Genomic DNA, 27,866 nt, shown 5'->3' with positions numbered 1-27,866 from the left:
TGAAGAGGAAATGAATTTCTTAGGTAAAATGATAAACTCATTTAATCAGCTTCCAAATCCTTGACAGGGATTAATCTTCCATTAGGGAAGCAAGAAGCTCCTCCAAAGCAAACATGGTGGGTATTGTCCACCATTTTAAGTAAGAGGTTTTCTTTTTATTGCAGTCATCAAATGCCTCCTATATTATCATTTTATTCATAATTATTTGCAGTTTAATCAAAATTAAAATACATTAATGTGAGTAACAATTTATTGAGCAGAAATTATATGTTAGGCACAATGCTAAGTACCTTGCATGTCTAACCATATTTTAAAATAAACCGTGAGGTACTATTAGTACACTAACCTTATTGTTAACTTGCCAAGGTTTACAATGCTAACATGAGGCGATGCTGGAATCTCAACCCCCTCAGTTCACTCCAGAGGTCATCCTCCTCATTAGGTTGCCATTTTTTCTTACCCACTTTCTTCTTTGTGATGCCAAGACACAAAGACAACTCCAGAAATGAACCGAAAAAAATTGGGGTTTGTAACCCGATTTCATGATTTTTCAATTTCAGGAACTTGGTTCCTTAATCTTATCAACTCAGGCCTGTTGGTAGAATGGTACTAAAAGAGCTATAAAGTATAAAGAGTTAAAAACTCTCACATCTATATTGTGCATGTTTTTGAGAACAGAAAATTGCCAAACTCGGGTTCAAAAACAGGATGTCTGATTCTAAAACCACCCTATGATACTAATTCCTTTCTGCAGAAACATTTGCTAGTGATAGGTAAATATTACTGTGGATAACAGCAGCACTGAAGTAAAAATGCATTTGTTGTAAATAAGATTTTAAAGAGAGAAAAATGTCTGCTAAATACAATTTGGTGTTTTTCTTTTATCCATCACACTCCATGCAGTTAAAAATACAGGCAACTTTTTACAGCCTCCCTTGCCATTTAACTTGCCTCTCCATTATTTTGGCAAAAGCATCACCATGGCAACCAGTCTCTTCCAGTTATGTTTACACTAATGTTTCCATTTTCACTATTGACTTTGGGAATACTTTCTATCTCTGGTTTAAGTGTAAGTTAGGAGGACACAGTTGTAAAGGGTAAAAAAAAAAACCAAAAAAAAAACCCAAAAAGCTTCAAGCAGAGCATCTGAGCTAGAATCATTCACACAGAAACAACAGTAGTAGTGGTAGTAATAGTGATAACAGAGGCTACTATTTATTAAATTTATGTGATGTACCAGGACATCTGAGAAAACACCTACATCTGTTATTTCTCCAAACAGTCCTGTGAGATAGATATTACAGATAAGGAAACTGAGTCACTTAGAGGTTCATTAACTTTCCCAAGGTCAAAGAGTTAGTAGCTGATATAGCATATCCACCCAAATTTTTTAGACTCTACAGACCATTTAATTTAAAAAAATCCTAATGGCCTTTGCAGTGTGATTTTATGGACACCTGCATATGCCTTAGAGCTGGTTATTTCTGGCAGGCAACTTCCATGTCAGTTGATTTAGAACTGACTTTTCTAGAAGCAGAGCCTGAGGCTGGGATTCTTGTGAAGTATTTACTAACAGTATGCTCCCAGGAAAAGGTATGAACGGGATACTCCAAATTCATTCTCTCCTTTCTCTCTTCCTCTCTCTCTCCTTCACACACACACACACACACACACACACACCATATGTACACCAAGCTTTGCCTCCAAACTAAATTTTAGGAAAGAAAAGTCCACATCATTCAATATCAAATATCTACCTCTGGTTCCATGAAATCTGGCCAAGAGGACAGGATCATATAGTAAACACATTGATGCCAGCACTTAAGGGTTAATTTTCAATAAAGATGAACAAACATCTGAAAAAACTATTTTTCACATTTAGCCTAAAATAAATATCTGTAACACATAGCAGATCATAGCTGCTGGCATAATAGACATATAAACTCTGTTAATAGCTTTAATGTGATTTGTATTTCTTAACCACTAGAATAGCCCTGTGAAGTAGATGTTATTTTCCTAATTTCACAAATGAGTAAAGAGCTCAGAGGGCCAAATAATGTGCCTAAGGTCACAGAGCTGCAGCAGCAAAGTCACATTTCAAGTGCTTTTTACCACACCAAGCACCCTCACATCCCAGCTGCCTCAACAAATCCAATATTTCCAAGGGAACTGCTGTCATAGTGTGAGCTCCTTTTATATTTCTCCCCATCTTTCCTCCTACATTGAAACAGGGTCAAGGAGGCCAGCTCTGGCCACAGCAGGCTCCTGTTAAGGAGTAGCACCAGGGTTCCTTGGAAACCATTCATCTTCCCTCCCACACCTGGAGACCATCGAGAGCCTGCCACTCTCACTGCCAGACTGTTCAGATAAATATCTCACAGCTAATCTTTTTTCTCTCTTTTCTTTTCTACTTGCATTCCCCATCCTTCTTCCCTCTTCAATTTCCAAGGAATTAATCTTAGATAAGGGCAAGAATTTTTAGGCTAGATAGAATTTCCACAGATTCATTTAAAGTCTAAACAACTCTCAGAAATTCAATTTCACTACTGCATATGGAGCACCTGCTATGGGCCAAGTACCAGAGTAAGATTTGAAGATGAAAACGAAATGAGGTCTTAATGTTGAAAAACATGAAGGACTTATTAAAAAAAAAAAAACACCATTGTAAACAAGAACACAATTATTTTTCAAATAACTAGGAGTTACCATGGAATTACTACATTCCTGTTACTGTGCTCTCTGCTTTATAAATGTTTTCTTATCTGATCCATTTAACAAGGTGTATTTTATCATCACTATTTTACTCATGAAATATTGAGACTCAAGGCAATATGGCTAAACAAGAGTCCCATGTGGGAGCTAAACATGTATTTTTTCTGACTTTTCAATACCTTCTTTTATCTGTTCTACAGCTCAGTGAACTATAATAAAATATTGAACAAAGCATATAGTAAAACACAGTAAAATGTCGCACAACACAAAGAGATGTAGAAAATGTCACATCTGAATGTGGAGTTATGAATTCTATTTTGTACCATGCTCTTCATAATGGGATTGTCAGGGGTTAGCATCCTCAGGCAAGATTTTCAATACAGGTCACAGGTCACCTGCTTTCATCTGTTTCTAGTAGGCTACAGTTCTGTACTCTGGGGAAGTAGGAAACAGGTGTCTAGAGTCAAACAAGAAATTATTGGGGAGGCAGAGAATGAAGTTGCCAAGAATCAGTCAGATGGACATGGAAGGTCACTGTTACTGTAAATGCAGAGAATGGGAAATGGGAATAAGAAAGCAGGCTAGCAACTCAGCACATCGGAAGGTGATACATTCCAATATATTTAAGAGCCTAAACTCTGAGTTCAAACTACCCCAGTTCAACTCCTCAATCTGCATCTTGCTCCCTATATGGAGTATCTAAGATATTTACCACTTAAAGCTTCAGTTTCCCCATCTTTACTGTTTTTTCTGAGTGATTATCTATAAATCACAGTGCCTAGCATTAGATAAGCATTTAAAGCATATTATCTGAAGTTCATGGAATAAGCCAGCAAATTTATTTCATCTCTTGTTTCTATTAGATTTGAGTCCTACCTGCCTCCCCATCTGTTGAAAGGCCGGGCTTCAGTGTCTTGTAGGTGCTAGGAGACCTGGAGAATGGATGAGACAGAGAATTTAATCTCTAGGAGAAGGAGGAAAGGGCACATATATAGCATACATGAATTTCTCATTTTAACCCCAACAAATGTGCACAGAGGTAAATTAGGCAGTCACCTGTGAAATGGGATCATTTGCCTTGACTTCTTCCTTTGGATAACACTGCTTTCCTGACGCTGGCCGTCTGTACCTCCTAAGGATAGGAAAGACCCCGTTTTTTGCAAGGCCTTTAGAAGGATTAAAGTTGTTGCAGAGCTCTAAACCAGGCTGTAGATTCGGTTGGAGCTCATCACAACAGTCGCAGACCGACGTTGATGGATTCGGCAATTAGCTTATCCCAGCATCTAATATGTAAAAGGAGCATATTTCTGTCTCTTAAAGACTTCACAGAACGCTAACCATGGCTCTGTCTCCTCTCTGTCCCCGCGGCAGTAAGTTTCAGTGGGATTAAGAGCTGAGCTTGCTTGAGTTGGCGTCTTGATAGGGCTATTTAAAGCTGTTTGTTAACAACTTTCACGTGATGGCCTCTCCCTTCCCACACGTGTTCCAGATGAAGAACTTCCAAGGTGATGATGAAGCTTTGATGGTCTCTTAAAGGTACTACGTTGCTGAAGGGCAGAGTTCTCAACGAGGCCTGGGCTCCCTGGGTAGTGGTGGAAAATGTGGAATGAAAGAATGAATAATTAAATAAGATTTTAAAGGATTTATATAGAGAAAAATCTAATGTTTGAATTCCTAATTAGAGGTAAAATAGATATTTTCACTATTTCGACAAGTGTTATCAGTGCTGGAACTTTGGCTCATACTGTGAATACACTGGTTAAAATGTTAAAAGTCTGTTCTTTTGGCTGGAGTTGTGTCAACTCATTGCAGACACACTGGTTATCTCCTGCTGAATCAGCTCTGAAAGGCAGTGATAAATATCTTTGATTAATAAAACATTAGGAATCAAATTAAATATTACTGAATACATGCAGTGTCTTTGGTAGACAAGATCCTTCAATATATGCAGGCTTTTCATGGGTGGAAAATAGTAACAGTTTATAATAAAAGTTAAGTTTTTCTGGTCACCTGTCCTGTGATAGGCACTGTTCTAAGTGCTTTCTTAAGTATTAACTTATAAATCCTTATAATAAGCCTATAAGATAGGTTCAGTTTTTATTTCCACTTTACAGATGAGAAAAGTTTTAGTACTTTGCCCAACAATTTGCAAAGAGTTTGGCTCAAAATCCTGTCTTCTTATCCACTATATTTTAAAATATACTACTACTACTACTAATCTTCAGTACTGAATAATGACCACCCAAAGATGGTCCTAATCCCTGGAACCTATAAATGTTTTGAGATGAGGAGATCATCCTCGATTATCTAGAAGGTCCTAGGTCCAGTCACAAGTAACGTTTTAAGAGAGGATGAGAGGGATTATGCACGTAGAAGAGTAAAAGACAGCGTGCACACGGAGGCCGAGATTGTAGTGACTGGGCCACAAGCAAAGAAGGGCCATCAGCTGCCAGAAACTAGAAGAGGCAAGGAATGGGTTCTCCCCTAGAGCCTCTGGATGGAGTATGGTTCTGCTGATACCGGACACCCTGATTTCATTCCAGTGAAACTGATGTTGAACTTCTGGCCTCCAGAACTGTGAGAAAATAAGTTTCAGTTATTTTAAGCCATGAAGTTTGTGGCAATTTGCTATAGCAGCCACAGGAAACTAACAGAGGTTGTGAAAGCTAGTTAACATAGAACTTATCAAACACTTCATTTTATTTAAGGTTTAGGGGAAATATTTGGGCTCGGGCCCCTGAGTGATAACTACTGGCAGTAGAAACCAGACTTGCTGACTCCTAGCCCAGCATTTTCAGCTAGGATGGAGCATCTCCCATAGTCCAACTACAATCTCCTCCTGATTAGTCCATCAAAGCCTCCGGCTCCAAGGAACTCTTTCTACTTTATGGTGCATAGTCGTAGTCGTGGAGAGCAGTGTTTCTTTCTTGCTACATCTCATCTGAGACCCTCTCACAGAATATGTGGTTTAGACACATATGTGGCTTTTGAAAGAAAGTGGAGTTTTTAAGGGCTAGAATGCAATTCTTCCACGTTGGTAAATGTGCATAATTACCTACCTGCCACTATTTTTGTATTAAAAGGTTTAATATATGTAAAGGGTCAACCCCAAGGAAGTCCCATTTGATTTTTTAAATTTTATAGACTTCCTTATCAAATTATCAGCATTCTTGGGAGAGATTAAACAACTGAATTTTCCTGAAGGACATTATTTTCTCATTTAGGCTACTCTTTGTATGTAAATACATCAGAGACCCCTGGAAAGGCAGAATGTTGTACAAGGAAGAACAGAGGGTTTCAAGGGGAAAATTTTTCTTTGAATCACAGGATATGTTGCTTAAAGGATAACATTAGACAGCACCTATACTCTGATCCTTGGTTTCCTCATCTCTAGGTGAGAGATAATTGTCTTTGCCTGATCTTTTCCAAAAAGCTGTGTGTGTGTGTGTGTGAAAAATAAGGATTTTGCTACACTTTTTTTTTAAGCTGAAGAATTCTATATACATATGAAGGTTTAGCTTCTTTTTGTTCCACAATGCTCATCTCATGTCCCTGTAATAGTACTTATGAATGCTCTACAAAGGGTTTCTTTTTCAAGTCAAGCTGTCCTGCTACTTCCCTGACCTTCATGGGTGGTTTAAGCCAGCCAGCACCATCTATCTCCTAACAAAGCAACCAGAATATTAATGCATGCCAAACCATTTTCAGTGGTGACATCCAGAGATATCCATGAAAGCCAGACTCTAACATCATCTCCCCAACCATCTGCACTGCTGAATAGCATTTAGAGCCGATTCCTGACTCAATTTCCTTAAATATCTCTTTACTTGGTACCACTTCCCCCCTTTTGACTTAGTTCCTCATCTTAACTATGGTTTCAATTTTACCCTTAACTTTGTGGCCTCCTAGCTTAAAAGTAAATGCTCATAGCAGTTACACCTGGCCCAAAGATTCTCATAGGAGTACATTTAAAGGAGCCCTTCACAAGAAACCCACACATTGGTCAGCTATAAAACTAGAGAGCCTGCATATGATCTCTTCATGGTTAGAAGTGTATCTCCCTATACCCCTTTAATCCTTTGACTAGGATCTGTGTTGTATTCAGTACATGATCACTAAACACATGATGAGATTCAGCCTTAGGATCAGTGAAGCTAAGTACCAAGCTCTGATGATCTCATTAAGATCTCACCTTACTATAAAGACCCGCATTAACCTCATTTCAGTAAAGGTATGACGAGTACCACCTGTATGGTAGCCAATGGAGATGCAGTTCTAAACAAGACATTCTGGAGATGCTTACAATATAGTCTTGGAAATAGAGGAGTAAATAGACTATTACAATATAGCCCACTGCAGAGGTATTTGAAGGGGAAGGCCTCAGATGCCAAGGGAATAGAGAAAGACAACCTACATCAGACTAGGAGGAGTGCAAGGGCAGATTCTGAAAGCACATGACTCATGAAGGAAGATTGGGATGTAGCCAGATGGAGAGAAGGAGAAAGCAATTCTCAGTACTGCTCTCATTTCTCTTTCAATACGTTCCCAGGCATATTGAACACCCTGCAGTGTATAAACTATTTTCTTATAATCTCCTCACTTCTTCCCACCTTCATTTAGCCTATGTGTCTTCATTTGTAAAATCCTCCTTACGCTATCTGTAGTTAGTCAGATAGTGTAACTAATAAAGAAACAATATCACAATATTACAGGTTATAAAATCAAATCTATTTTATAGTAGGCCTATAACAAAAGCTATGGGTTACTACTGAAAATTGTTTACAGCGTGATCTTTGGGCTTGTCCCCCACTCTAAGTGTTATTCAAAAGACCAAATTGGGTGTTTTGTGTGAAAATTGGTAGGATCATACCAGTCAGTGACTACAAAAGCTCAGTTCCTCGTACTTAAATCCAAGTTCCAACTAATTTGCGACATTACATTTTATGCCCTGCTCTTATAAATGGAGGTAGAGTGTTTTAAAAGGCTTATTAAAGGTTTCACAACATGAGTCATGTTAGCACTGAGTAACAAAGCTATTGAAAAGAACTAAGGATTGTTGCCCATAGAGATTGAAATGGGTCAAAAGGTCTAGAGTAACTACTGAGTTCATCTATATGCAAATACTTCCCTAGAAGTGTGACTCTTCAGCTCTGATTTTTAACAAGAACAGCTGGAGGAGATTCTAGTATTCAGTATTCTCCACTGAAACCTTGATTATAATACATCTAGAGAAATATTGCATAAATGTCAAATTAGGAGTTATACAAACAATAGTGAAAAGCAAACTCTCAAAATTTTATATGGTTTTTTAGCTTATTCAGTCTTAGTCATCTACTGTAAAGAAAAAAATAGCAAATATGTACTAATAGGTTATTTTTTTGGCCAAGTGCCTCACCTTGTTTATTCTATTTATGGCATGACAACCTTGGAAATTAAATATTATCATTGTAATTTAAAGATGAAGATTGTGACTCAGGTGATGCAATGTGCCAAATCAGATGCTTAGTACTGGTACAAGGCAGATTAAAACCCGTGCTGTCTGGTCTCAAATAACAAACTTTTTCTTCCAGGCATCTGTCTAAAAATGGCAGCGAGAAATAGAAGCAAAAAGAAAGCAAAGCAGACAAATGAACTGATCTGAATTTTACTGGTCCTAAGCAACTCCAAAGGCAAGGAAGCCAGACTGAGGTTACAACTCTCTTTGAGTTAAAGAAATGCAGGGGAGAAACCTTCTTGCCCACTGAGAACTTGTCTTGCTTTGGTAAATGTTCATCAGCAGACCCAAGGGGAAATGATTAAATCACCAACAAGTGAGTAAAAGGAAGTAAAGGTAGTGATGCAGAACATTCTGGATGGGGGGTGGGGTGGGGCATGGTAATGTTGGGCCCCTCCCTTCCCTATTGAGCTTGTCCAAGCCTTTTCCCATCACATAGGTCTTGATTTTTACAGGACAGTCATTCTTCACTTCTTCATAAGTAGGACGTTTGTTCTTACTTTCTGAATTCTCTGTTACTGTCAGGAGCTAAGCTAAAGCATATCAGCATCTCCTTTTCTCCAGACCCCAAGGCAAGGTTAATCAGTCAACTTCTGCTTCTATCCATCTCAGCACATCTTGACCACTAAGGTGGCCTAAGGAACAATAATGAAAAAAATAGTCTCAATTACGTCTTCTCTGGTGTCCTAGGTCTTGTACTAAGCTCAACTTAACCATATGGATATTGTTAGTATTATTTTCATTTCCTAGATTAGAAAACTAAACATCTAAACTAAAGATATACAGTTGGTTATTGGCTTAGCTTAGATTCAGAATCTATTTTGTCTGACTACAAATGTTATACTCTGTATATACTGGGAGAAGTTATTCTCTGAGCCTCTGTTTGTATATCTACATAGTTGGAATAAAAACCCTACATTGTGATACTGTTGTAAGAAATACATTATATTCATGTGGTAAAGTAAACAAAACACAGTAAACCTCAATAAATAGCATTCTTTTTCAATTTTTTTACTAGACTCTTTGGTAACAAGTAAGAGTGACCAGTATATGCCAATGGTTAAGAAACATTTCCTACATTAAATAAATAATTGAGCAAATGAAAAAGAATAAATGGATGAATGGATTGAAATCTCATGATAGTCTTCCCTGCACCCCTTGAAGTTCTTCTAGATTTCTAATCTTTTCAGTGCTCTGGACATCAGACAAGAGAAGATTTGGAAGGAAGAAGTTACAAGACATCCTCTGCTCCCTGGGTGAAGAATTATAATACTTCTGAATCTTTCAATTATTTGCCCTTTCTCATGTTTGAAAGTCATTCTGGCTCCCTGGACCCATCTAGTAATGAGAGTAAAAGGCAAAAAGTGGTGAAGAATCTTATTTCCATTGCTACAAATTTAAATCCATTGTTAGGGTAATATATAACAATATTTTTCCATGAATTAATCATCAGATATATATTGAGTCACTACTCATATGCCAGGAGCTCTAGCAAATAAACAGATGAAAAAGTGCAGCTTCAATTGGAAAAAAAACAAAAGTTTTTTCAGCATTTTTGTCATTGTAAAAATGAAAAGAAACTAAAAATCTAAATGTATATCAACAGATGGATACATTGAATTGTGGTACATTTATGCCATTGATTAACATGCATCCACAAAGACAATGACTGAGATAGCTCTATATGCTCATGTGGATAGCACTGAAAAGCATATTGCTAAATGGTGAGAAAAAGACACACAAAACAATATGCAAAGTACACCCCAATATGCAAAGTACACACAAAACAATATGCAAAGTACAAAAATATGCAAAGTACAACAATAAAACAAAAGGTAAATGCCAATATCATCCGTATATAGGTACATAAAACGGATTGTGATGGGATGTACACTAAGCTGTTAAAGGTGGTTTCCCCTGGAGAGAAGTAGGAGATTTTAAGGAATTACCTGAGGCTTTCATACATGTGCTACATATTTATGCATTTTATGATTAAACAAACAAAAGTGTTAGATTTTTAAGATTTCACATTTTATAGGAATGAAATGGTATATGAGCAGAAAATCATGATATGTCTATAGTCTATATAGAAAAACTCCTGTGTTCATATTCATAATCCACTCTTCTTATTTATGAAATTTGCTTGTGGAATAAAAACAATTATGATAACAAGTAAATTAATTTGGTGCATCACTTGAATATCAAAGCTGAGTCTTTAACTTGCTAATGAAAATGTCAAAAATGATCAAGTTCCCATTCTTCCATTTTATATGTGTGAAAAATTAGGTCCATGTAAGGAAGGCTACCTGACCAAATCACACAGCAAATTACTGGCAGAGCCTAGGGATATATTTGGATTAGAATCCATATTCAGATTGATTACTTGGGAGCTTATTTTGATTCTAAAATCAAAGAGAAGAAATAGAATTTGATGTGCAATATATTAAGAGAGCTAGTTATCTTAGAGTTTCCAGTGTTTGTTTCTTTCACAATACATAGTAAGCAGAGGTGATATTTAACAATTAGAAAACACTGAGGTATGATCATGCTTTGCTCTCAGTGTTAGGCGGCAGAATATCACTCCTCCCCCCTCCTTTGATCTCAGCCTTGCAATTTGAAAGCCAGAGGAATGATAAATGGCCATGAAATGCAGACAAAGATTCCTTTTTTTTGTTTCACAGAATAGGAAGATGGTCAAATTGATCAGTCATCAAGGTATAATGATCTGAAATAAATACCAGCCTTTTTGATGTGGCTTAGGATGTAAAGAGATCATTCTTCTTTCACATAATTGAATGATTATGTCTTTTTGTAAATGAGCTTCCTTAATTGCTAACTGGTAATTTGGCATCCTAACAGGAGTGTATGGGAACCATGATCCCTCACCCTGCACAAGGGAGAGAAGCCTGAACTGAGAGGGATGAATGTGAAGAGAGGCCTCTAAACTAGAAATAATTGGAGCAGAGAGCAGGTGATGAAAAAAAGGTATAGAAATTACTCCACCTTCTCTCAGAGAAATGACACTGATTCATCTGAGTGAGGCTGTAGCTGGGATCTCTGACAGGTGTGTATTTGTTTTTAGAAAACACCAAGCAAAGACTATATAGCCTAGGCGATGTTTCCATTTGTAAAAAAGATAAAACCTGAAAGGACTTAGTCATCCTGATCTCGGGGAAGCATTAAACAAAATATACAGGGCCACCTGAGTTGATAGGTGAAGGGCATTTGAAAAGGTCAAAAAATACGAAAGATTTATTTAAAAATTAAGGTATTGAAAAAAAATATGCAAATATTGTTTGGGAGACCTGCCATTTTTATTTACTTACTGTGCTACACTGAGCAAATTAGTTAACTTTCTAAAATCCATTTTCTTCCTTATTCATAAAAAGATGATGATGAGATCAGAATTGTCCTTTTGTGATGATTAAAAGAGTTTATGAAAGTGGTGCTTTCTAGTAAAAAGTACTAAGTGGCTGTTAGGTCCTACCCTTCCTTTCTGTCTTTTAGCTGGAAATGAGATAGCATTTATAGTGTCAACATTTTACCAAGACTTAAAGGCCAATTGGTAATTCCCACTTATTCATAAACACTTTTCTAGGCAACTGCTTCTTCAAAACATGGTAAGTTTCATCTGTGACTCATGTAATTTCTTGTATTTTAGATATGTAAAACCTCAGTGATCATGATGATCTAAGACTTTTGCAGCTTTTTACATACACACCTTCAGATCCTTATCTCTAGTCCCATTACCTTCTCACTATTAATTGAACATTTTCCAATTTGGATATTTAATGGGTAATTCATATACCAACTGAAATTACATTTTTCTTCTAACCATTACCAACATTTTCTCCCATGATATTCTTTGTCTGATTTGTGCATTTATCCTTTGATTAATGAACTCAAAATAATTTTATAAGTACTCACTCTGTGCCAAGAACTGGGAAAGGCACAAAACCAGGTATGTTCCCTACATTCATCAAGCTTACTATCTAGAGGAAAATATAAATGAATACTGAAATGACCGTAAAGGGAAAACTGTTAAAATCTATGATATACAGTTATAAGATATCAAGAGGATATTTGATTGGGAGAATTCCTCCAGTGGTAATCAGGGTTATTTCCTTGAGTAAAGGATGTATGATGTGTAATGTATATGCATATGTGTGTGATGGTGATGGTGATGATGATGTTACCCACGCAGAAGGCTAAGCTTGTGCAAAAGTTCTATAACTAGTTGTAATATGGCATATTCAAGTGAAAGATGGATGAACATGGTCAGAAAGCAAACAGTTAAAGGGATTATGATAGGAGATAAGGTGGGAGACCTGAAACATATCAAACTCTCTGAGAACCATTTTCCTCCTTAACCTTTGGTAACTTTCACACGGACACTTGACCACTTCCTTTCCCTTATTCTCAGAGCCCTGTTACCAAGATCTATATAATGTGCCTATGATGAGCCTCTGAAACCTTCCTGCTTCTCTCCACTTACGTTGTTATTTCTTCAAACATTTGTCCCAAATTAGAAATAATTGGAGTAAAGAGCCTGTGATGACATATACTCACAGCTGGTCTTCCCTTCAGCCACCTCCTGCTACCCTGGAGATTTAATAAAGGTAGATTTTCAGGTGTGTTATTAGCAGCATTGCTTATGGTAAAAACAATCCCTGATTATCAAATTGTGTCTGGTTTCAGATGTCTATGTATGGCTGAAAAAATTTTGATTTGGAGCCACAGCTTTGAAATTCTATATGGAAGAGAATCTCTTAACTGGTATTTCCCATGTAGAGACCCTGGAACCTGACTTAATAATACTGAAGTGGTTCACAGATACTGGCTCATGTTGGAAATGAGGCTTCTAAACTAGGTTGGATCACATACCTGCAAGATATGTGTTCTTCCATTACCTGAGCTTTCACCTACTTCACCTTGAAGTACCTGTCTTTCCTCTTGGGGGCACAGTGTGTCCATGCATTTTGCATATCCAGTGCTTTGAACAATCCCTGGAACAGAAAAAAAAAAAAGACCAGCTGTTCGTTAAACCGCAGGGATGAAGCGGGATGTCTTGGGATCAGGTGTAAATTATACCGCTTCTTCTGATTTAGGCAATAGCTACTTTCTTAAGGCAGTATTTTCCTAAAACTCTGTACATGCCTCACCCCTGTGATTTAGTCTGTGTCTTTAATGATACATATTACTTTCAGTTGTTGCATGGTTGTATTATTATCATGATTATAATTAAAGAAATTATTATATCTAATTTTGTCCCCCTCAGAATACCACACCCTTGAGAAAATGAGCCATATCTTACTCTTTACATGTTTTAAGACACAAAAATTGAGAAGTGAATTCTAAGGAACATGCAATGGAAAGTCTGTTAAATACATTAAACCACCCTTTATAACTTAATGATTTAGACTATTGTTGGAAAGGAATTTGCTTACGTAAGTTGTTAACATGGGTCCGGTTTTGCTAACTTTAAAGAAATGCATTTTGCTTTGTTCTATAATCACTTCCATTTAAGTAGAACTTTGTAGTGCACAAACGATTTTTAAATGCATGGTGTCATCTGATCCAGATACTAGTATTTTATAAACACTAGAAGGTGTGGAATAAAGGAGAGAGTACTGATTTGGAGCCACGAGATACTGTGTTCAACTCTGATTCCAGCACTTGGACAAGCCCTGTCAATTACCTCATGCAGTTTGATCTGTAAAATAAAGATACTGAAGCCTGCTGTTATTGAAATATTGCATAAAGTTCTGTCAGTGATTATGTTCTTTTGGAAAGTAAGCAAAAAGAACATATTTCAGCCTAGTTACAACTGCAATTACTTGGATGAAAAGGAAAAGTTATAATTAATTACTGCTGACCACAGGACTGTATGAGTCCCTAATACTTAACAACATAGCCCATTGTCTGTCCACCATCTTGCAACAACTGTGCTCTTTTCATAATCAGTACATTTATAATGAGTATAAAGAGTAACAACCTCTACTTATCACCTTTTGCAGATTTCTCTGTAGATACTGAAGATTTATTTTCTTGTTCAGCTTCCTCTTTGTAGGCTAAACATTTCCTTCTGAGTTTCCCCCAAAATATGGAAGGTAAGCTTTCCTGGTAGCCCTCTGGCTGAGAAGTACACAAGAGCCTTAATCAATACTGAACTAATCAATTACCAGTTTACCATTCCTATTTTAATTTATATAGCTAGTTGTTTCAGGTATAAGAGACTCCAAAGATTAAGATTTGATTAAATGCATGAAACAAATGTGTAAGATGTTCCTACAGCTCTTTAGTGTTTAAAAACAGAAAAAAAAAAGTATGTTTCACAAAATGATACAGGAGCAATGTTAGTGAGTGTATTATCTATTGCTTGCATTAATTACAGCTATTCTGTTTTCCTTTTTAACTTCAACGATAATTAATTGGAAAGGCCGTTGCAATTCTTCTTGACAGAGACCTGGAAAGGAGATTTGATTTAGGCTTTACCTCTTCATTAGAATTCAAGCCAGCAATTTACATACCTTATCACACCTCACAGCTTTGTAAAAGTATGTCCAGTTTTTACACCATCTTCTATATGCACAGAGTATGATAAATTAGCCATTTAAAAAATTTAAAACAAGTTTCACAGAAAAGAAAGAAAATGAAAAGAAAAAAAATGCAAACACCTTTTGACAAGCTTCTGAACCCAGAAACACTGACAGTAAAACAACTATCAGTGATATTTCATTCATGAAAGACACTAGGTTCTCTGTGACATTTCTCAAGACCAGTTTTTAAAAAAATGTTGCACAGAATTTTATATAATGGATGGAAATTAACGTGAATAACTATTCAGTAAATGTAAGAGTTTAATTCAGTCCCAATTTTGCTATTGAAAGGTTTCAATAAAATACCTACTTGTATTTGTTGGACATGGATATAATTTTGGTTTGATTTTTGTTTTTGTTTCTATTGTTGTTATTGTTTTTTTCTCTTGGATATATATCTGTGAAGGTAAATACTCGGCAAAAGTAATGCACATTTAAAATTTCTACAGATGCTGACAAGTTTTTGTCCAATAATGCTAGACCAATTTACATTTCCACTAAGAATTTATGAGACTATGTTTTACCCTCATACTGTTGCCACTGCTGGATATTAGTAATATTTCCTCCTTTAAAAAAGTTTTTGGGAAGATGTGGTGTGTAGATATATACACACACACGTACACTCACAATGAAATATTACTCAGCCATGAAAAAAAATTCCCATTTGCAACAAAATGGATGGACCTGGAGGATATTATACTTAGTGAAATAAGTCAGACAGAGAAAGACAAATACTATATGTTATCATTTATATGTGAAATCTAAAAAAAAAAAAAAGAATGAATATAACAAAACAGAAACAGGCTCACAGGCATAGAGAACAAACTAGTGGTTACCAGTGGAGAGAGGGATGCGGGGAGGGTCAAGAAAGGGCAGGGGACTAAGAGATACAAAATACTATGTATAAAATAAATAAGGTATAAGGACATATTGTATAACATAGGGAATATAGCCGATATTTGATACTAACTTTAAAGGGAGTATAATCTATAAAAAATTTTGAATTGCTATGTTGTATACCTTAAACTAATATAATATTGTAAATCAACTATATTTAATTTAAAAAAGGTTTTCACAGTACCTATAGTCAACAATAATGTATTATAAACTTAAAAAAATTTTAGGAGGGTATATCTCATGTAAAACATTCTTTATCACACTAAAATAAATTTTAAAAAATTTGAAAGACTTCTGAAAAAAAATTTGAATAACTGCTGAAAAAACAACCAACCAGGACACTGTCGTTATAATATGCATTGAAGTTGAACTTCTCAAATGTCTATGGTCTTTAGTATTTTCTTGTCACTGAATAGTCTGTTTACATAATGTTTTCAACTTTTATTGGTATGTTAATCATTGTTCTTCTGTTTTTTTTTTAATTTGTCCTTTAAAATTATACTACTAAACCAATGTTATATATACTTAAAATATTCCTAGAGGGATGAATCTCCTATATACTAACATCTGCTCACCAGTGTCAATCCCTCCCTACTTCCTATACAATATCTAATCATATTTAAGCCCCTCTATGATCTGACTTTATTTTATTATTATTATATTATTTTATTAGCTTTTACCTTTCTCTTTAGTTAACTTCCTTACTAAATCTTGTGATGTTTCTAAACTCACTTTAAAATTTTACCTGGCCTGAAACTAGGATAGCATTAGTTTGCAATAAATATTTAATGAATTAATCAACTCTAACTGGCTATCCTCTACTCAAGTCCCAGCTAACATTCTCCCACAGATAATACCCATGTCCCAGAGTGTGGACACCTCTGGCATATTTCCCTATTTCTGATGTCTCAAGGAATTTTAGGACAGAGCCTGGAAGAAATCAGCTGTTCTAATATAAATTATTCTGAGCCACCTGTAAAAGAAGTGTCATAGCATGAATGTGTTTCCCAGAGGATGAAAAGGTAAAGGCAGTTCTCATTTATGATGGTTTCAGTGATAGTGGTTTTTCATTCTCATACCTTTAAAGAAAAATCAATATAAAGTGTTTAGCACAGTATGCTGCAAGCTACAGTCTCACAGCAAATGTTAAGGAGCATCATATTTATTAATTGAGAATCATTATTACTATAGTTTTGATAGTTTGGATTATTTTTCCATATATTTTCACTCCTGCTGCTTCTAATCTCAGATTGATGAAATCTATTTTCCTTACCAAATGACGTGGCTTTGACCAATAGGATGTTAGCAAAAGTGACTCAAGCAGAGGTCTTATAGGTGTTCATGTAGTTCGACTTGGCTTTTGCACATCGGTGACCCACCATGAGACAAGTATGTCCCAGGCATCTGCTGGCCCTGGATTCTGGGTCCCAGAACAAGCACTCATGGAGCAGATCTGAACCCAATCCAGAGCCTAAAGACATGCTCAGCTGTATTTGCATTCTGAAGCAAATCCACCCAGCTGAGATCCAGACAGGCTCAGCCAAATCACAGTTGACCTGTACCTCCCTGCGTGTAAGAACAAATGCTTACTGTTGTAAGACACAGAGTTTTGGGATCATTTGTTATGTCTATTTGTGCAGTATCTAACAGGTATACCACCAGTACCCAGCAGCATTGATAACAATAGTAACAGATTGCCAAGTGCTTACTATAGCTTGTCTCATTTGATATCCTCGTAATTGTAGAATGTTTTATTATCTTGAGACACAGAGAGTTTAAATAACATGCTCAAATACAAAAATAATAAGTGATAAACCCAGGCTTTCTAAATTCAGTACCCATGTTCTTAATGACCATACCAGACAGCCTCTTGAAATGTCCAAAATTTGACTTCCCAAGAAGACAGCATAAGATGTTCTAAGGGCTTTGCGAGTATGTTTGATATTCTCTGTGAGTGGGATTCTGAACTATCCTGACATTAAGAATACAGTCACTTCCAATCTCAGACACTCATAAGAATTACACAGTGGTGGTAGTGGGGAGAGGGAAATGAGGGTATTCAGGGTCCATCCTGGACATTCTGAAGTAAACACTCCAGAGGTAGAGAATATGGTATTTATTTGGAATATACTTTTCAGGCAATCTCAAAGCAGCAAGACTTCCATCTCTCTGAGGGACTCTTAGGCTAGGAATGGTGATGTTTATTAAGAGAATAAGCCTGTTCATATTCTACTTCCTAGATGCCATGTTGTTTGAATCTCTATTTTTACTTGGAGAAAATGCCATGCCCAGTAATACTGATCTAAAAAGGAACTCTAAAATACTGATCTAAAAGAGGAACTCCACATTCCTCTTCTTGACTCTCTTAGCAGTATGATGTCATGAAAAGATCATGAAAAGATCATAAAAAGATCATGACATTAGGCATCAAAAAGACTCATGTTCCAATTCCGCCTTTTACAAGCTATATGACTTTGAACATGCCACTTAAATTCACTTTCCTTCCTTTACAAAAATACAGCATTAATAGTCCTTACTGAATAGAGTTGTTGAGAGGACTCACTGAGATAACATGTTCTAGAACACCCTGTCCAATGGCACAACTTAGTAAGTGCTCAGTACATACCAGGCACTGTGTTCCCTTCTAAAGTGAATCAAGTTGTACAGAAAGTCTGTGACAGCAGGAAAAAGACTGTTTCAAATGGTCAGTTTTTAAGAGTTCTCTGAACAGTGGATGCTGAGTGAGTACCTTTCTTCAAGAGCACAAAACAGGAGGCAGAGTCTATGTAAACACAGGATTATGCCTCAGGATAACACTGCCTTCACACCTTGTGTTTGGTCCAAAAGAGAATCCAGGGTCCTGAGGGCTCAGATCCCAGGGCCTTGTCAGAATACCAAATTTACAAAACATGAAATTGTCTCCAGGTGGTGAACCTGATCTGGAATTTCCCCTTCTTTATTTTCTCACTTCACTTAAAAATATGATAATGGAACATGATCATGTCCATTCATTTACATATTGTCTACGCCTGCCTGCCTGTTGCCTATGCCTAATTTAGAGGAATACCTTCTTGATCTTTGCTAGTTCTTTTTTTCTTTTTATTGGTTTTCTGTTTTTTCGTACATTCAAAAGATAAATATATTGGGCATTAAACAAGAAAAAATATATAATTGTATACAAAACAGTTTTTTTTTGGTATACAATTATACAAAAAATCTATTTCGCCTTGCTCTCAGTCTATTCTGCCTTGCTTTCCAGATAAGCAAAGCAAATTGTCAGCTTTATACTCATCCTGGGAAACTGGAGCTTAAAGTTAAGTGATATGCCCGAGAAACTACAGGAAACATAGGTAAGGAAGACACAGTGCTTATGCCCTTAAAAGTTGCTGAATATTTGGGGAAGATTGTGTCCTTTGGGAAATTAGCATAAATATCAAGGTACAGAGCTTTATCTCATTGATTTTCTAAGTTATCACCACATAGCCCTCAGTTCACAGGAGAATATTCAGTGGTATCATTCTCAACAGAATAGACCACCTTTTTTTTTTTTTTTCTTACTCTGGTTTCAGTGTATTCAAAATTTTGCAAAGCCTTAGGAGGTATAGCCTGAGATCACCCACAGACCTTTTGTTATGAGATAGATCTCATGACACCACGCACACCAAACTACCAACACCTTTGAACAGACACAAGGCCAGCAGACACAGGTGGCCACTCCCTGATCCTTCTCTTTTTATCCTTTTTCTGTTTATTTTCCTTTTTTTTTATTTTTCTTTTGAGTGGGTGAGGATCTCTCCAGATCCCTGGACACTGGAGAGGACCCGGATGAGTTATCAGCTCTGGGCCTTCAGATCAGCAGTTCCCCCCACTCCTCCACCTCACTGTGGACAGGCACTGGCCACGGCTGTGGACGTCAGACAGACAGAAAGGAAAACAGAGCCCCAGCCCATCGCCCATCCCCACATAATACCCTATTACTACTTCTCAGGAAACATCTCATATGAGGTCTCCAGGGACAAACCCTTTGAAGCAGGAAATAGAGAGATTGCGAGTTGTAATCAGTAAAAAGAAATGAGTGAGACGCGAAGGCTGCTTACTGTGAAGTGAAACTTATGATGAACACAAGGCCAGAAGGAAAATAAATCAGAGAACTGGGTGGTGAACTGACTTTAGGTAGGTTCAGAGCATGTCAGGGTCTCACAGGGTCAATAAGAGGCAGAGTTTGGAGCCTCATTCTTAACCACTATGATCAGATGTGCTCAACAGTTTCTCTCATATGTAGATACCTGTTTCTGTGGGGAGGATTCCTGCACAGAGGTTAGCTTATGTTTTTGCTTCATAACCTATAATGCACTTAGCATCATTAGGCATAATGGAGGGCATGGCAACACAGGGGGGAAGGTTTGCAAGTCTCACAAGAAATATTTTGCCTTCTTCATAAAGATCATTTGGAAAGAAAAAATGTTGCAGTAAAGACTGTGCACATTCTTATGTTTGGTATCTAAATGTCCTTACTTTAGCAAATAGGTAACCTTAAATAGATGATGCAAACAAAGAAGAGCTCTTTTCCTAGGAGAATCTGAACAACAAAATGGCTATACCTTATCTAGTTCAGGAAAAGAGAAAGGCTGCTGATGGCAGGAGCTTGGCTTTAGCTGTGGCCACAATTTGTTGGGAAGCATCTAACACTTAGAATCGTTTTCTTTTAAAAAAAACCCTTGGTCCTACTGATTTCATTTGCCTTTCCAAAAAATTACTCACTGCCCCCACTACTGTTCACCTGGTTTCCTTACTAGTAAACGAAAAGGGCTCATTTGGTGATTTCTGAGATCAAAGCCTCAGTCTACCCCAGGCCCTGTTCTTGGCAAAAAGTCCTAGGGTTTTAAGAAAAAAAGACTTAAATCTCCTATGGAATTGTTTTTCTTTGAGATGCCAGGACTTCAGCTATGGCTTCAAAATATTTCTATTCTTTCATAAAATCACATTCAATCATTATTATTATTATTTTTTTCTTTGCATGCCTAGTGTTCTATGTCCTTCAGTTTTCTCTGCACCTAATTTGATGGCAAACTAAAGCCTGGAATACAGAGAGATTCATCCTCTAGCCATTGCATTAATTGATGTCTGAGAGTAAGGTAATGCTATCTAATGAGACTGAATCAAGTGATCAGTGTAAAATACTGATTTTCAAATACATTTTATCTAACCATTTGAGCTGCCTTGAAAATTGGCATAATTACACAGTCTGAGCCTCTAGGATATGGTAATTCTTGATTCAGATATTTCATTTCACAGGAGAGGGAATGAGAAGGCAAGGTTTGATGTGAGTGACTTCAGTACCTATTACCTATAACAGAGCATACTTTTCAAATACACATGAAAGAAATGTAAATTATTAAATTACCTCAAGTGATTCTGAACAAGTAGATCCACTCTAACATCTTCTACTATAAATGAAGTCTTCATTATTTTTTCTTTTTCAGAAAAAGAGTCTAATAATCACATGACTATGAATATTGAGAACAAAAAGGGGATTAGAAAATTTATGGTGCTTATACAATGAGAGGAGAGAAATTCGATTTTTAATTCGCTGGGTCACGTCATATCCATTTCAGGTTCCGTGGTTTGGCACTTCTTCCTTAAAACAGAGGATTCATTATGAAGTAAAAGCAATTTTAGAAATAATTTTACTGAGTTATGGAAAGAAAATCACCATAGGGTTACTGGTAGTTAAAAACTGAAATAATGTATCCATGTGTGTGTGTGCATCTGTGCACGGTTTACACATTTACCCATTTTGCACAAATGGATGTAAGAATAAACATAGGTGAGAGGCAGTCAACGTTATGAATCCTATTTCCAGAAAGTAAATCGAATTTTATGTGACTCTACAGTTTCAATGAGGAGAAATAATCCCTCTTTCGAAAAATGAACATCGTTATTGTCTGCCTACTACATACCAGCAATTGGATAGTGCTCTAAAGTTCACACAAAATTAATTCAATATATTGTGAAAAATACCATGATGTATTTGCCTCATCCGGACTGCTATAACCTGGGAGTCTGCTCAAGGCTAGGGCCACCGCTTTCCAATCAGCTTCCATTTCATCATTTTCTAATCTGTCTTCCATTGTCCTATCAGAGTAATTAATTTTTATGATGTGAAAAGCTGAACATATCACCACCCCAACACTTCTTTTGGAAAAATAAATCCAGTTATGGGATTTTCTGAAACTCAGCAGACATTGATGATAAGTCACCAGAAAACAAACTGCAATTTCTGAGAGAAATAACTTTTCTCCTTGCTTTTCAATATTAGAAAATGGTTTTGTGTAACATATTTGATACATGGATATATGAATCAAGCCATTGATTTTTATCCTCACAAACAACAATATGTATGTGATAGCGTGAAGAGGAAAAAAGCTGATTGCTCACGGAAAAAGAGACCATAATGTCATGGAAAATGACTATGGGAGATAATAATATTTTTTCATATGTTCAGCTGCTTTCCAGAAGAGAGGATTTTATGTATATATTTTATATACATATATATGTTATATATATATATATATATGACCTTAAGTATATAAAACCTTATAACTGTAAAATATATAACCTTAAAATATAGAACCTTAAAACTATATAACCTTAAAATACCTTTAACGTTATTTTTTAGAACTCTAAATAAAGTGAAAAGCTGTATTAGATTGTCAAAATAAAGCAAACATTACTCAATATTACATCAACAGTTATAAGTTGCAAGAAATGTATAGTATCCAGATAGTGTCCCAAACTGGGAAACCAGAGCTCAAGGAAAAGAATGACATTGTTGAAAGGGTCTGGATTTCAAAACATGTCTAGATATTCTAAACCTAGCTACATAATTAGCATATTTGCTAATTATGTGCTAATGCTTACTAATAAGATCTTTTCTGTAAAATATTTATTTATTATTTGTTTATTGATTTATTTTATTTATTATTTTTGGCTGCGTCAGGTCTTAGTTGCAGCACGTGGGCTCTTTGTTGTGGCGCGTGGGCTTGTCTCTAGTTGTAGTGTGCAGGTTTTTCTTTTCTCTAGTTGTGGTGTGCAGTCTCCAGGGCACGTGAGCTCTGTAGCTGTGGTCCACGGGTTCCAGAGCACATGGACTCTGTAGTCTGCAGCATGCAGGCTCTCTAGTTGAGGCGTGCAAGCTCAGTAGTTGTGGCGCGAGGGCTTAGTTGCCCCGTGGCATGTGGGATCTTAGTTCCCTGACCAGGGATCAAACCCGTGTCCCCTGCATTGTAAGGCGGATTCTTTACCACTGGACCACCAGGGAAGTCCCACAAATAAGATCTCTATAACAATAATAAATTCTTATTTATGAGTGGCTTCTATTCCATTTATCAGTAAGCACATACACCGAAGTGGAAATGAAGGCCTAAAATGTAACTCTTCACACGCCTCACCAATCTTTTTTTCTCTTTTCTCCATTATGTTTTTATTTTTTATTCTCTGTTTTTGGAACACACCTGGTATCATTAATTTTATGTGTCATTTTGGCTGGGCTAAGGGATACCCAGATAACTGGTAAAACATTTTTTCAGGGTGTGTCTGTGAGTGTCTCTGGAAGAGACTAACATTGAATCAGTAGACTATATAAAGAAGATGGCCTTCACCAGTGCAGGTGGGCAATATCCATCAACTAAAGGCCTGAGCAGAACAGAAAGGCAGAGGAAGGGCAAATTCACTCCCTCTGTTTGACCTGAGACATCCATCTTCTCCTGCCCTCAGACATCGGTGCTACTGATTCCTGGGCTTTAGGACTCAGACTGAGATTTAACCACTGGCTCCCCAGGTTTCAGGTTTTTGGACTTGTACTGAATTATACCACCATCTTGGCTCTCCTGTTTCTCCTGCTTGCAGACAGCAGACTGTGGGACTTAGCCTCCATATCATTTGAGTTATTTCCTATAATAACTCTCTCTCCATATAGATAGATAGATAGATAGATGTAGACCTATAGCTATATTTACATACACACACACACACACACACACACACTTATACAGAGATTTCCACCTGAAGTGTACTTTCATTCATCCTCACTTCCTGATCCAATACCTACTGATCTATTCTACCTTATATCTGCTGGGTATTCAAATCATTGCAGAATTCCTTATAACTTTTTAAATGCATTCCATTCAAATCAACAGAGAAAAGTTCGAGTGTACTGAAATCACCAAGGAAGAGTTTTTGTGTCTGCTTTATTGATACCATGTGGAAGGAAAAGAGCTTATTTTAAGGCCTGTCAAAAAAATTAGAATGTAAACAATAAGAGGATAAAGACAGAGCCCTATCCTTTCTTTGAGTTTCATCAATTTATAAACAATTTAAGAATCTGCTCATCAATCTTGACTTGTCTTCCTCTGACTCACATGATGTCAGAGAAAAGAGTTCACAAACAGTCCATTAACTTATTCCCCTTCTCTTATTTTTATAACAATATGCACAATGCAAATTGTCAAAAGACATTCCTGCTATTATTGACTATAAACTCTCATAGGCATAAATGTGCAGTCATTAGTTCATGCTAAACCACACAAAGAATTGGAGGATAAGAGAGTGGCCCTGTGAGGAAAGGATAAAAATAAGAGAGAAAAGTAAGTGGACTGCAATTATTCTGCATGGATCACAGACTATCCAGGGCCATTTAAGATTCATCTTCTAGTCTAGTAAAGGTTACAGCATAGACAAGATGGAACAGGAGTCTGTTTAATTCAGCACATCCAAAATGAAATAAGGATAATTTTTACATGGACAACTTAGCTTACACTTAAGGGGTAATATTCTGAGAGGTTTCATAATTTGAAATGAATATCCAGGAAGCTATAATGGGATTTGTTGCTGGAGTGACAGAGTGTTATATAGACTCCCACCATTTTGAGTGCCATTACATTGACTATTTCACTCATCCCTTGTCTAAACGTATATTAATTATCTACTATATGCTAGTGTGTGGCACACAGACAAACAACTATTCATCATCTTAACGTTTGTTTGATCATTCAATCACTCTTTCAAACATATTAAATGAGTTCCTCTCTTTCATGTGGCAGTCTTTTTACTAGGTAATAGCATAATCAAAGATCTGTATAAAAAAACAAGTTCTACATTTGATAAGTTCAGAGATTTATGGGGAAGACAGAAATAAAAATTGTTTAAATACAGGGTAATATGTGATGAAATAGGGTTATGTCTAAGGTGGCACAAAGAATTAATTGTTAGAAGGATCAAAGAAGATTTCACGTGAGCAATGGCACTTGAGTTAGATCGTGATGAATGAGTAGGCATGTGTTAAGTGGATACTAAATTCATGAGTAAATGGATTTGGATGTGAGGATATACATGGGTTCCATGAAACCCATGTTAAGATCAATGGTTTTTAATGAGAGAAAATTCTGTGACCATGGGACATTTGGCAATGCCTGGAGCCATTTTTTTTTTTTTTTTTTTTTTTTTTTTTTTGCGGTACGTGGGCTTCTCACTGTTGTGGCCTCTCCCGTTGCGGAGCATGGGCTCCAGACGCGCAGGCTCAGTGGCCATGGCTTACGGGCCCAGCCGCTCCGCGGCATGTGGGATCTTCCCGAACTGGGGCACGAACCCGTGTCCCCTGCATTGGCAGGCGGACTCTCAACCACTGTGCCACCAGGGAAGCCCTGGAGCCATTTTTAATTGCCATGACTTGTGGGGTGATACTATGAGAATCTAGTGAGTAGAGGCCAGGTATGCTGCGAAACACCCTACAATGCACAAGACAGGTTCCACATCCAACATTAAAAATTATTCAGCCCAATTTGCAACAACATGGATGGACTTGAGTGTATTATGCTAAGTGAAATAAGACAGAGAAAGACATACCACATGAATTCACTCATATGTGGAATAAAGACCAAGCAAACAAACAAAAAAATAAAATAAATGAACAAAGCAAACAAAACCAGACATGTAAATACAGAGAACAGAGTAGTGGTTACCAGAGGGGAAGGGGCACAGTGTGGGCGGCGGGGGGAAGAGGTCAAAATGGTTAAAAGGGATCAAATGTACAGTGAGGGATGGAAACTAAATTTTTGGTGGTGGGCTTGCTGTGGGTATACAGAAGTAGAAATAAATGTTGTATACTTGAAACATATAATGTTACCTCAATAAAAAATAAATCTAAAAATAAAAAAAATTTGGTGTAAAATGTCAGTAGTGATTTTAAAAAAGCCGGTAAAGGACTAATAGAAAAAGAGCTCGTAAATGAAGTAAAAAATTTATATATGGAGCTTGGACATCTTATTATGGGTCATGGGAGGAAGTGATATTGTTTTAACAGGATAATTACATTTTCCTATTTATTTTCCAAGATAACTCTACAAACTGAAGTATGGAAGATAATTTTGTTGGTACTGAAATTAAATGCTGTGATACCAATAACTAGAGTATTGCAGTAGTTATTGTATTAATTTTGGCAAGTAATTATGAGAGTATGAAGTAAGACTATAGAGGTAGAACAATATACAGGATAGCAAATCATTAAAAAGTACACACAACAGCACTTAGTGGATAAAACAAGTTTGAGAGACCTACTACTTTGCTCAATGCAACATGTATGAAAAGATTTACATTTGAAGCAAGATGTAAAGAAAAATATGCACTTAGAGCAGCATTCTAACTCAGTTTGAATTCCCCTATGTGCTATTTCCTCCTTTATTATTCTTTTAAAATATTTTATATTTTGAAAACTCTATATCCTTGCCAATTTGCTGGACCATATATATCACCACAAATGGTACTAGAATTTAAGACCATTTGTTCACATTACTGACTCCAAACTAGGCTTGTTAGCTTTATGTTATGAAGGAAATTCTCTCACAAGCCAATGCCTAATGTTCAGAATGTAATGTATTCAAGTAGATACTTAAATCTTACAGACAAAAATATATGCATAGCCTTAGCTTGTCATATTCTAATATTTTGTGTTTTTAAAAATTTCTTTTAGTGTGAAAATTTTGAAACCTCCCCTCATTCTTTCATGTGCTTAAGCAAAGTGAATGTCTGCGATTCTTTTGGAAGATGCTTTAGAGATGGACAGAGTCTCTTTTTTTTGCATTAAATAGAACCAAACGCCATGCTACATTTGTACAGCAATGAACATTTATGCAAATCTGCAGAGTAGGCAGGTGCAAGAGCAAATTTCTTAATGCCATTTGCTCTGAAAATTATATAAAGCTTCTAAAGCTATGCTTTTTATAGTAGCTAAAGGAGTTTTGTTTGGTATTTTAAAACAATAACACCTGTTCCAGACAGAAAAGTAAATTCTCGTACAGCAGGAAGTGGGCTGCTTTTGGTGGAGAGAGGAGCTCCAGAGCTTGTCTCCAAAAAGTAATGAGACAATAAAATAAAATGTATTTTGCAAAGGCCTGGATGGGTGGTGGAGGTAGAAGTAGGCGGGTGGGAGGGGAGAGATTTTGCCTTTTGCACTGACAGATGCAGGCAAATGGCAGAAATTCAGCCCAGCCAAGGAGATGGCAGAAGTCCACAGGATTCCATCTGGGGCCTGTTTCTTTGGCCTCTGAAACCTGGCAGAGCCTCTTGCCTGATAGGCCTAAATTTCCCTTTCTCTTTCTAGATTAAAAGGAGAAGAGCTTCATAACTTTCATTTCTCTTGTGCTTGATGAACTCGCCTACATTAATTTCAACCTGATACCATGGAATCAATAGTGGTTAATTAAGATCAGTGATTTGTGCATTTGAATTTCTTTCATCAAAGCTGAATTCTCTCTGACGATATATTTTGGTAACCTCCTTATTTCCAAAGAGATGCAGAATATCTGTTTTTCTTCTTTTAACATGACTTTAATATATTTTTTGTAATATATCTGTCTGCTCTTGAGTATTTTAGTAGTTCATTCATATGTTTATCATTCCTTTAAAGAGGCCTTACCATGTGTTGGCAAGAAATAGTGGAGCTAAATATGAAGAAACTCATATTTCGTCCTAGTTGTGTCATTAACTTCCTTCACTCACTCAGTCACTTAATACATTTTATTGATTTTTCTGAATATGATGGCTATGACAGCCATCGCCCCATTCATCTCCAAGGTTTGTCAACTGCTGTAACTTTCTGGACAGCAGAA

This window comes from Mesoplodon bidens, assembly GCF_964165515.1.
Source record: "Mesoplodon bidens genome assembly, chromosome: 18".
NCBI lineage: Eukaryota > Metazoa > Chordata > Mammalia > Artiodactyla > Ziphiidae > Mesoplodon > Mesoplodon bidens.
Note: the sequence above shows the minus strand (reverse complement) of the source record.